The sequence below is a fragment of the Dasypus novemcinctus genome, chromosome 15 (assembly GCF_030445035.2).
Source record: "Dasypus novemcinctus isolate mDasNov1 chromosome 15, mDasNov1.1.hap2, whole genome shotgun sequence".
NCBI lineage: Eukaryota > Metazoa > Chordata > Mammalia > Cingulata > Dasypodidae > Dasypus > Dasypus novemcinctus.
Window position 1 is genome coordinate 97,791,228 of NC_080687.1, and position 12,108 is coordinate 97,803,335.

General features: G+C 45.9%; 1 pseudogene; it reads left to right on the plus strand.

Moving 5' to 3' along the window:
• Positions 1-1,327: 1,327 nt before the first annotated feature.
• On the plus strand, positions 1,328-11,686 carry LOC101415671 (jun dimerization protein 2-like; annotated as a pseudogene).
• Positions 11,687-12,108: the final 422 nt, after the last annotated feature.

Consider the following 12,108-nt stretch of genomic DNA (forward strand, 5'->3'; position numbering starts at 1 on the left):
GGTAATAATAATCTGGCTGTGTAGAAAAAATCTGTGGCTAAAACCCTACTGATGATGATACTAACCAGTAATCCTTTTTTCAAAATTAAAGGAAACATCAGAGACAATAGTATCTTAAGAGCCTGAACTACGCAAACAATTAAAACAAACTGCAAAGTCTCTGCTGCTCTATCAAATTCTTAAGTGTTGTTTAGTTGAGTAAAATAAAACTATACTTTCTGCTGTAATTGATAAAGTACAATGTTTTCTCATGTTAATAAATTTGTAATATTATTAAAATACTAAAAATCTTTCATCCCTCATTTAGCTCAAATATTGAAGCCGTTGTGTGTATTAATTGGAAAAAATTCTTCATAAAAGTGGGAAAACCTCCAGCAAGCTGCTTTAAATGATAGAAAGAAAGGAAATTGTGGACATTAACTTAGCCTATAAATTAAATGTAGCAAGCACTGATATTTGGTTTGAGTGGAGTTTGTGGCAAAGGCAAAATTCCAAACAAGTTCCCCTTGGGTTTTAATCACAATTCGAGAAAGAAGCCAAAAGTACAATATAAAAAAAGCAATTATGTGCAGCATAAAAGGTACTGCTAAAAATAAAAGATTTAATCCAATAGTGCCTGGTCACTCCAAAAACTGCCATCCCTATCCAGGGGTGGATTGCAGGTACTAAAAGCAAGACAGAATAGTAAACTGTTATAAATCACCCTAAAATCTATGCAGGAACATCCGGGATGCCTGCTAGTGGTAACAGGTGACTGTCTGTCATGTCTCTGCCCACCCCACTAACATCCCTTTTAAAACTGTTAACGAGATGACTTTGTAAAGATCCAGGGCCCTACCGCTGAAACCTGGAAAAAGGCAGAGTGGCTCCACTGAAAAAACAGGCATCATGAGTACCGAACCTTGTGGTGTCTAGCCCGGCAGTTCTAGCTGCCTGTTACTCGCCAACGCCAATAACTAACATCGAGTCCCTCCTGCTCTTGAGAAGAATGAGCCCTCAGATAACCTGTGGCACTTGCTGCCATGCATCACCTTGGCTTTGCAGATTTCTGAAACTGTGAGCCTGCAGCTTGTGTCTGCCTGTGGGCTTTGGACCTGTGTGCTCTCTCCTTACGCTATTGTAGCAGGAACTGTTGACATTGCAAAGAAAGGTAAATACTGGCCCCTTGAACTAATAGCACTCATAATCATAACGTGCAGAAGAGTTTGTGGAAAATATTTCTTGGAATTGCCCCTCCGTATGAATGGCTAAAAAATAAAAATAAAACACAGTATTTAACCCTTAAACATATCATTTTAAAGCCTGTGTTAAAAATCCATGTGTTTTCATGACTCGTAAAGTAACTATTAAGAATAACTCCCCGCCGCCCGCCACAGCCTGCGGGAGGGACGCTCGGAGGCCGCTGCAGCGGCGGCTCCGGGGCCGGGACGGGCCTGGGCACCGGGCGGAGCTCCGCGGCCGGGCGGCAGTGGCGCCGAGTGGGCACGGCGCCTGCAGCCGGGCCCGGCCGCGGGGGCGCCGCCTCCGCCCGCGGCTTCTGCACGGCTGGGCTGCCGCCCCTCCTGCTCTGATGCCTGGGCAGATCCGGGACCCTTCCGTGACTGCGGGCTCTCTGCCAGGGCTCGGCTCAGCCTGAAACACGCCGACATCCGCAACAGCGGGGCCATGATCGCGCCCTGGCACTTCCTGGAGGTGAAACTGGGCAGGAGACCCCAACCCGTGAAAAGTGAGTGGTCATCCAGAAACGAAGAGAGGAGCCTGGCAGATTTTGTAGGACACTGGAGGAACTGTATGGGAGGAACGGCGGTTTTCCACCCTGGCCTGGGGACATTTACAATATACGGACATGCTGCCCGGAGAGTCTGAGTCATTTGGGCTGGGTGGGGCCAGCAGGTGGTTCTGACTCGCAGCCGTTGACTGAAACCCCTGGTACAGCAGAGACCTGTCCAGGTCTTTGAAGGAGTGAGGATATCTGGGTGAGGAGTGAGGACAGACGGTTCACAGGAGCAAGCTAGACGAGGGAGAGGAGCGAAGGAAACGGCGCCGGAAGAAGAACAAAGTCGCAGCTGCGCGGCGCCGGAACCGGAAGAAGGAGCGGACCGAGTTTCTGCAGCGGGAATCTGAGCGGCTGGAGCTCAGGACGCGGAGCTGAACACGCAGATCGAGGAGCTGAAGCAGGAGCGGCGGCAGCTCATCCTGATGCTGAGCCGGCATCGTCCCCCCTGCATCGTCCGGACCGACAGCGTCAAGACCCCCGAGTCAGAAGGGAACCCGCTGCTGGAACAGCTAGAGAAGGAGTGACCATGGGCCGGGAGGAGGAGGCGGAGGAGGAGGAGGACGTGTGAAGAGGGAGGAGGAGAGGTCCGGAGGGCCCCGCCTCGATCCGTGAAACACTGTACAGCGAGCCTCGGCCCCGCGTCGGCGGGCTTTGTGTGTGAGTGGAACTCAGATCAGCCGCGCCAGGGGCCCGCGGAGGATGGCCCAGCGGGACGAGCGCTGAGACCAAAGTCGACCTGCGGGGGGGGGGAGGGTGCTGGCCCGCTCGAGGGAGCAGGACGGGGCACCCCGCCAGGCCGCCGCGGGCTCTCCTCCTGCCTCCCGGCCGGGCACCCACCCACAGGACCCCCTGGCCACCGGGAAGAGCCAGGCCTTGGAACCAAAACGCAGCTGGGGAGGGGCCGCGGTGCGAAACTGCGACAGGCCTGCCCCCAGCCCGCAGCCCCGACCCCGATGCCGGGCTGGAGAGGGGGCGTGCCGCGGGGCCCAGCTCGGCCCAGCCCTGCCCTGCCCTGCCGGGGAGGCCGCGGTCCCGGGACGCCCCTTCGCCGACCCTGCTGGAGTTTGCTGTGGGCACTGAGGCGCGGGCGCCCTTCCAAAGCACATACTCACTCGAATGTTTACAGACTGGCTGACCTGGCACTGCTTTCAAATGCACATGTTTTTTTATACGTTTTTTTTTTTTTTTTTTTAATATTTTTTACCAAAAAAAAAGATTTTATACGAGCAATATATATATATGGATTTCTATAATCACTCGATGTGATACAGTATAAATATGCTATGGTTGGTTTGTTATGAACAGATAGATATCCACCAGTAATGGCCGTTGTGTGTAACTCCTAAGTACTGTAGTTTCTGGTGTCGGGGTGGCCGGGGCGGGGGTGGGGTGCAGTCCATCCTTGTAAACCCTTCATAGTACTCAGTCCTGTATCGCTCAGTAAACGTTACTCTTACTTAAAAAAAAAAAAAAAAGAATAACTCATTGTTTTATGAAAATGGTGCCTTGTATACATGTCTACCAGCAAGTGTGTTGCAGGATGGAAAAACAGTAACGATAGCCAAAAAAAGAAAAGGCATCTAAATACCTGTGAGAATAATGCAAATTTGGCAGTCATTTCCTAAAAGTCAGTCATTGCTACATATGGTACAGGAATTCTTAAAATAGACTAAATGCTTCATTGGACTGCTTACTATAAGCATTTTGAGACTGATTAGAATCATTACAGCTGCTGCTACTGCTATGGTAACTTTACGTTAAAGTACAGACTCAACCATACATGGCATGATTAGCATAAAATGCTAGTGATTTATAGCATAGCCAAGATCACATTAATAAACAGTTAAATAATTGAGTTAATGGATTAAAATTGACTGTTTTGCATATTGAAGATCAATTGTATAGTAAACTTGTTAAAAAGATTAAAGTAATTAAAATGAAAATTTCTGTGTAACTATCTGCATGTAATTCATCAGATACAGTATAAAAAAAGTTGAGAATCATTTGTTAGGCCATAAAAGTAGTATCTCTCTGAAAATAGTGGAATTACAAAGAAAAATATTTTAAAAGTCTCAAAATCAAATTCATGTAGCCAATGGTAAGAATATTTTCTCAGATATAATTTCACATATTGCAGGGTTTAACCCAGGCGATTAGTGGAGGTCATGGCATTTCCTGTCAGCTTTGAAAATAGGGCTGATCATGTTTGTTCTGTTGCTCATAATTTTCACCTGTGCCAGACAGTGTTTTTGGAGAAAATTGCAAAGAGTAACAGCTATGGAACATGTAAGTGATCTGGTGCTAGCAAAAGCACTTCAGTAACTTCCCCAAGTCAAAGAGTTGGCTGGTAGTCAATGACGGGTAAGACTCTCAAAGAAGGGCAACCTAAGACAGGCACGGTCGCCTTGACTAAAACAAAAAGGGGGAAATATTAAAAACTGAGGCATAGTGGCCCATACATTACTTCTCTCAAAAAACTGAAAGAAAATATCTTGAAACATCGAGTCTTGAACACCACTGGTACAAGAGGGCCCTAATCCTAGTTCCCCTTCTAATTGGGCTGAGCATTGCTGAGTCAACTGCCTTAAGATCAGCAGCTCTCATAAAAAATTCACTCTGATGTCAGCCAATTGTCAGCCCTAGTTACCCAGGACCTCAAAGACCTTGAATATCAAATTTCACATTTAAAAGAGGCACTTAATTCCTTAGCCGAGGTAGTCCTCCAGAACCAGCGGGGACTGGATTTATTATTCCTCTTTTTAGCTTTAGGAGAAATGTATTGCTTTTTTTTTTTTTAATATTTATTTATTTATTTAATCCTCCCCCCTCCCCCCCGTTGTCTGTTCTCTGTGTCTATTTGCTGCGTCTTGTTTCTTTGTCCACTTCTGTTATCGTCAGCAGCACGGGAAGTGTGGGTGGCGCCATTCCTGGGCAGGCTGCACTTTCATGCTGGGCAGCTCTCCTTACGGGGCATACTCCTTGCACATGGGGCTCCCCTACATGGGGGACACCCCTGCGTGGCAGGGCACTCCTTGCATGCATCAGCACTGCGCATGGACCAGCTCCACGTGGGTCAAGGAGGCCCGGGGTTTGAACCGCAGACCTCCCATGTGGTAGACGGACGCCCTAACCACTGGGCCAAGTCCGCTTCCCCATATTGCTTTTATGCTAACCACGCCAGCATCATTAAAAAAAGGTTAAACTTAGTCTGGAAATGATTGAAAAAACGAGAAAAGGCTCAGTCAGCCACCAAAAATTAGTAAGCTTACAACCCTTATCACTGCCCTTTCAGGCCCCTTACTCCTCCTATTATTGCTGTTAACCTGCGGCCCACTCATAATCATTTAGTTCGATTTATCCGAGAGAGAGTGCAAACCATTAAGCTCTTAATCCTAAACACCCATACCAAAGCTTACCTATGCAGGACACTGGAGAGTACTCAGATTCAAAGATTTGAATCTCCCCAAAAAAGAAGTAGGGAATGTGGAGAAGTAGGAGCCTGTGACCACCCCCACCTGAGAGAAAAATCCCACAGCTCCCTAACCACCTATATCTTGCTTCCGTAACAAGCTTGCTCGACTGTAAAACCTTATCTCAAGGCCTCCTGTAGAAAGTGTCCTCAGCCCCTAGACCAACCTGACTCAGACCCTTATAAATAATAAAAATTCCCCAACCACTTATCTCCCCTGATAGAATTCCCAGTGCTTGATTAACCGCAAACATCTGCTTCAGTACGTGCTTGCTTGCTGAGCTATTGCCCCCTGCCCTGAATCTAAAAGCCTATATAAGCCAACTCCCCCTGCAACTCAGGGCTGGCTGCTCTCCCCTCTGTGTAGGACAAGGCAGTTGCCACATGGCTAATAAAGCTCTCAATTGGAACTTTATTCAGAGTCTGAGTCTAGTCAATATCGCTGGTCTATAACACAGCCTCCTTTGATCTGGAACATACTACAAACTTTAACTTTTGTGACCTTGAAATTTTGAAGGACACAGTCCCTGCTCTCCCCCACCCCTTTTCAATAGAATGTTCCTCATTTTATGTTCGTCTGAGGTTTCCTGATGATTCATAATTAGATTGGGGTTCTGCACTCTTGGTTGGAAAACTGCCCCGGGGTGCCTCAGCTGGAGGCCTGCCACACCCATCTACCCCTCCCTGGTGGTAGTAATTCCTTCACCTGGCCAAGGTGTGGCCCGATTTCCCCACTGGGTAATTACTGCTTTTTTAATCCTCCCTTGCAACTCATAAGTCTATGGGGGATGTTTCCACACCAAGGTAGTATCCTGCTGCAGACATGCTTTTGACCTCACCAGACAGATGCCCACTGATGAGCATGACATCAGGAGTCCCAGCAGGGCTCAGAGCCTCTGGGGGAAACAGTGTGTCCACTCCATCTCAGTGTACAATTGGAGGATCATCCAGGATCTCCAGTGTCTTCCGCTGAAATGCAGGTCTTCCTGATTGTGAAACCTGCCACGTATTGAGGCCTTATTGCAACCTGACAGGGTGTGAGGTGTTTGACACATGTCATTGTTACCCCTTTCATTCAGCACATACTTACTGAGTATATACCATGGCACCCAAAGAACTAGCAGTGAACTAAGCCAAGGTCCTGCCCTCAGGAGTTCAGGATCCAGATAAGGTATTAGGGAAAGGTGGGCGTTATGAGGCACAATCTACAGGTGCAGGACCTGGAGCTGCCAGAAGGGCACGTGCTGGCCTGGGTGACTTAGGTGGTAAATGGCTGGGCCCTGCTTTTCCACTATATCATATTGCCTCTGCATGATGTGGACTAGTGGTGATGTACTAAGCCTTGTCATATTTAAAACCTAGTGGGACCCGAATAGACCAATCCTTTTCTGAACAGCTAGTCTCAGCAGGGGTAGAGAGCACATGTGTCCATGATGATGCATTTTGCCTCCTACCAGGAATGCAGATGGGGAATGGAAGGAACAGGGGTGGGTATATCCTGGACTAAGTACTGACTGACCCCAGGTCAAATTTTGCCCTGGTCTAGTCTTCATCCATCATTTAATCCAAGTAACTCTATACTTGAGTGCTTTTTGTTGATGCCGTGGAGCACTAGTCAATTCCAATAGTTATTAAGAACTTCTACTAAGGTTGGACATCTCAGTGGTTAGGAAAGAATATTTCAGTGTCACATTCTCTTGATATTTGTCCAAGATTGTCTTAATGTTGAACTTCCTCTCATTTTCCCATCAGCAAAGGTGAGTTATTTCTCTGCAGTCAGTTCTAGATTTTCCCAGGGGATTTTTATTCTCTTTATTGATCTCTTTATTTTTCCTGTTCTTTGCTTTTCTCCCATTGTTTGACACAAGCACAGACATTTAGGGCTTCCCCTCTGAGTAGGGTCATGCACAGTCGCTAGCACACAGCCAGCAGTCCCTGAGGGCTTATGGAAGGAAGAGAAAGAGAGGGGATCTGATGATAAGGAATGGACTTTGGGAAGGAGAATTTCAGTGTCCTGCCCATTCAGTGGAGAGAGCACTGGGTTTTCACTGATTGCTGAAGGTACTCCATCATTTAGGCACAATTTATATTCTATTCTTGTAATGCAGTTCCTTATGCTTAGCAAAATTGAAACGCATCTGGAATGTTTCCATTTGCCCATAAACTTCATGGGATTTTCCCAAAGTTTGACTGTTTGCCATCATTTTATTATGTGGAGAATCCTAGTGTCATCCCAGAGAAGGATATTTCAGTTCCAAGTAAGGTTTCAATCCTTCAGTAAGTTCAGTCACCGCCCCCCTCCCCCCCTTGTTTAAGCACCTGCTTGAAATGTCCTTGAGCTTTCCCTCTCATAGAGTCTCAAAAAGAGATATACCTGTGTACCTGACTTCAGGAGATTGGGGGAAACACAAACCCTCTGGGAAAATACCTTGAGTCCGTCTCTTAAGTATGTTTTGTGTTATGTTAATTAATTCAAGGTGTTTTTCCCCATCCTTTTTGTCTTCCTTCTAGGGCAAGTCACCATCTTTGACTAGATGCGTGTTCACGATTTTAAAAAGGGAGGTTGGATTAGCTGGGTCTGGTGGGAAAAGGAAGTCACAAAGAGCAGGAAAAAGAAAAGGAAGTTGTGCCTTGGCAAGGCTGGCAATAACGATTATGCAGAACTTAAATATGTTTCTCATTTATGATCTGGTTATTTTCACATTCTCTCTTTCATCCCATTTGGGAAGAGAGCAAACCTTCCAGGATACTCTTAAGTCAACTAACCAGTATCTCTTGGTAACCTGGAGTGGCTTCAGCCTTGTTCTGGTGTAGAGGACTGGAATATGAAGGCAATAAAGTTGTCATCCTGAGTCTGCCTTAGGCACTTAAGTGGCTGAGGATGGGATAAGGAGTTTATGGAGAGAGGGGTAAACTAGGCTGGTGGGGTGGGGTGGGCTTGGATTGGTAACTGGAGGCTGTGTTGAGCACGTGTGCAGGAAGCTGCACCGTGTGTAATGGTGTGGGGCCCAGTTAGATACGGGGAGGCCAAGAGCGTGAGGCCGTTTGCCATTGGCAGTGCTTTCTCTGGCTTTATACTCACGTTTGATGACTTTCCACAGCAAGTTTCGGTAGCCTTGGCATCCATTCAGGGAGAACTGCAAATGACCTTTCTGTATATAAATAACAGAGAATGAGCTGAAGGGTTAGGGGGAATGACCAGAAATCAGAGGGGAAGGTGTTGCTTATCATGAGAACCAACCCAGAAGTCAAGTTCCTTGTTGGAAGTTCTAACAAAGCCACTTAACTGAATAGGGAAATTAATGACATTTTCCCCCCTAAACATATATTCTGGTTTTGACATAAACCCAAAGCTAGAACATTATATATATATATAAAATATTTATTTTATTTATATCTCTCTCCTCCCCCTCCCCCCCCCCCCCGTTTTCTGCTGTGTCCATTCCATGTGTGTTCTTCTGCATCTGCTCGTATTATCAGGTGGCACTGGGAAACTGTCTATTCTGTTGCATTATCTTGCTGTGTCAGCTCTCCGTGTGTGCAGCACCACTGCTGGGTGGGCTGCGCTTTTTTCACATGGGGCAGCTCTCCTTGCAGGGCGCACTCCTTGCATGCTGGGGCTCCCTTATGTGGTGGCGCCCCTGTGTGGCATGGCATTCCTTGCGCATGTCAGCACTGCACATGGGCCAGCTCACTACACGGATCAGGAGGCCCTGGATATAGAACCCTGGACCCTCCTTATGGTAGGCAGATGCTCTATCAGTTGAGGCACATCCACTTCCCAGGAAAAATCTTAATACACAATTTTCCAACTATCAATGATCTTGTTTTTAAATTCAACTTCTGATCACTCATTGCTAATATATAGAAATATAACATTTTTATATTGATCTTCAATCTTATGACCTTGCTACTTATTTGTTCTAGTAGCTTCCCCACCCCCACCCTGCTGTTTTTGCTGTCTGTCCATTTGCTGTGTGATCTTCTGTACCTATTTCTCTTTTTGTCTTCTCTTCTCGTCTTTCTCCTCTAGGATTCACCAGGATTCGATCCTGGGAACCTCTGATGTGGAGAGAGGTTCCCAGTCAATTGTGCCACCTCAGTTCCTGGTCTCTGCTGTGCTTCACCTTGACTCTCCCCTTCATCTCTCTTTTTGTTGCGTCACCAATTTCCTGTGTGACTCACTTGCGCAGGCACTGGCTCACTGCGTGGTCACTCAGTTTTCTGTATGGGCACTTGGCTCGCCATGTGGTCAGTGGCTTGCCACGTGGGCACTGGTTCACCACACAAGCACTCACACAGGCACTTGGCTCACCACACGGGCACTTGGCTTGATGCACAGGCACTCACGTGGGCACGCAGCTCACTGCACAGGCACTGGCTCACCATGCAGGAATTAACACCGGCATTTGGCTTGCCATGCGGGCACTCACGCAGGCACTCAGCTCACCATGCGGGCACTTGGCTTGCCACATGGGCACCCACATGGGCACTCGGCTCACCACATGGGCGCTCAGTTCACCACACAGGCACTGGCTTGCCACACAAGCACACTTTCTCTTCTTTTTCACCAGGAGGCCCCAGGGATCAAACCCAGACCCTCCCATATGGTAGGCAGAAGCTCTATCACTTGAGCCACATCCACTTCCCTCTAGTAGCTTTAAAAAAAATTGTGGATTCCTTAGGATTACATGTGAATATAGTTTTACTTCTTCCTTTCAAATTTACATAACTTTTTTTATTGTTGTTACAAGGGCCAGGGATTGAATCTATGTGGGAAATTGGTGTTCAGACACTGAGTCAAATTGGCTCCCCAAGTTGGTGTTTTCATTTTGTTTGCTTGTTGTTTGTTTTTGTTTTTGTTTTTGTTTTTGTTTTTGTTTTTAGGAGTCACTGGGAACCGAACCCTGGACCTCCCATTTGTGAAGCAGGCACTCAACTGCTTGAGTCCCATCCACTCCCCTAATTTGCATAACTTAAAATTTTTTTCTTGCTTTATGTTGCACAAACTAGAACCTCCAGCCAAATGATGACTAAAAAGTGCTGGAGTATCATTGCTTTTCTTGATCTTAGGGTAGAGCATTCAGTTCAGTATTTCACCACTAAGTATCATGTTAGCTGTAGGATTTTTTAAGATGCCCTTTGTCAGAATATATAAAGTTCCTTTTATTTTTAGTTTGCTGAGAGTTTTTTTTTTAATCATAAGTAGGTATTGCATTTTGTTGATATTTTATTTGCATTTATTAGGATGATCCTATATTTTTCCCTTTTACATGGTTAATATGGTGAACTGCATTGGTTGATTTTCCCAATATTAAACCAACCTTATATTGCTGAGATCAGTCCCCTTCAGTCATGATAATATTTTCTTATATATTGCCAGTATTTACTCAGAAGAATAAATTTTTTCTTCCTTTTTTGAAAAATTGGATCTCAGGAGCTAAGAGGTAAGTTATTTATACTTCCCAGTCCTTAGTATGTTATCAATATCATTCTGAGCACTATGTCTGTCTTGTGTATATTTTTCCCTTCTTATTCCCATCTCCTTTGTTTTTCCCCTTCCTTTTCATTTTGTTGTTGTTGTTCTTAAGCTATATATTTATCTTTGCAAAACACATGATGTTGTCTTGGGTAAGTTTTTAAAATTGACACGTGATATTATGCTACTTAACTTTTTGAACTATGATCAAGTATTACTTAGATAAGTGGAAATTTTTGAAAAATCTTTTAAAAATAAATAGAAACAAAATCTCAAAGATGGGAATAAATACAACAAGAAACCACTGAAAATGGAAAGTGGCTGTCCCTGGGATAGGGCAGGAAAATGCTCATTTCATTATAAGCCTTTAATATATCAGAATTTGATTTTTTTTAAATGAGGTGCACATATTGTATTAATATAAATATTAAAAATTAAACCATAGGTACAACCAGCAAGATGGTGGAAGAGTAAGGAGCTACTCGAGTCAGCTCATGCTACAGGGCAGTTAATAATCACCCAGAGCTATCTAGAGCACCTGTTTGGGGGCTCCAAGAGACCAGAAGAGCATCCTGACACATCCCAGATGGAATGGAAGAAGAAGCTGCCCATCTCAGAGAAGACTTGTAAGTAGAGCACTCTGCACACCCCAGAGGCCAGTGTCATCCTCCACTGGAGGAACAAGCTGCCTCTGGAACTGTTCCACAGTGGAATTGGAAACTCCACTTCCGAAAGACAGGGGAGGAAGAGATGGTTAGGCACCAACTTCAGCTACTGATGAGTAAACTCAGTGGGTTAAAGGAGTTGTCCTGGGGGGGGGGGTGCTGCAGGGACAGTTACCAGGCATTGTAGGTCCTTCCATGGCCCACTGGATGGAACGTAGGAAAGGGTAGGCTATGATGTGGACCATTGACCATGAGGTGCAGCGATGCTCAGAGATGTATTCACCAAATGCAATGGATGTGTCATGATGATGGGGGAGAGTGTTGCTGTGGGGGGAGTGGTGGGGTGGGGGGGGTGGGGGGTGCATGGGGACCTCATATTTTTTTAATGTAATATTTTTAAAAATGAATTAATAAAAAAAATACTTAAAAAACAAAAAAGTATAATCCTGAGAATAGCTAAAGTTTGAGCCTGTCCAAATCAGAAAGAGGCCAGGAGCTGCCATCTAAACTCTGCGCCTGGCACAAGGGGAAGTGAGGTAGACTGAGAATCACAGTACTGGTGAGGACTGGCTTCTTTCCATCCAGGTCAGATTGCAGCTCTAGCCTAAGCCCCAACCCTACCTCCAGCAGGGAGGAAGCTGCAGGAACCTGCACCAGCCTCTCCGGGAAATTACCAACCAAGCCACAGAGGCTAGTGATCATCCTACACTGATGGCAC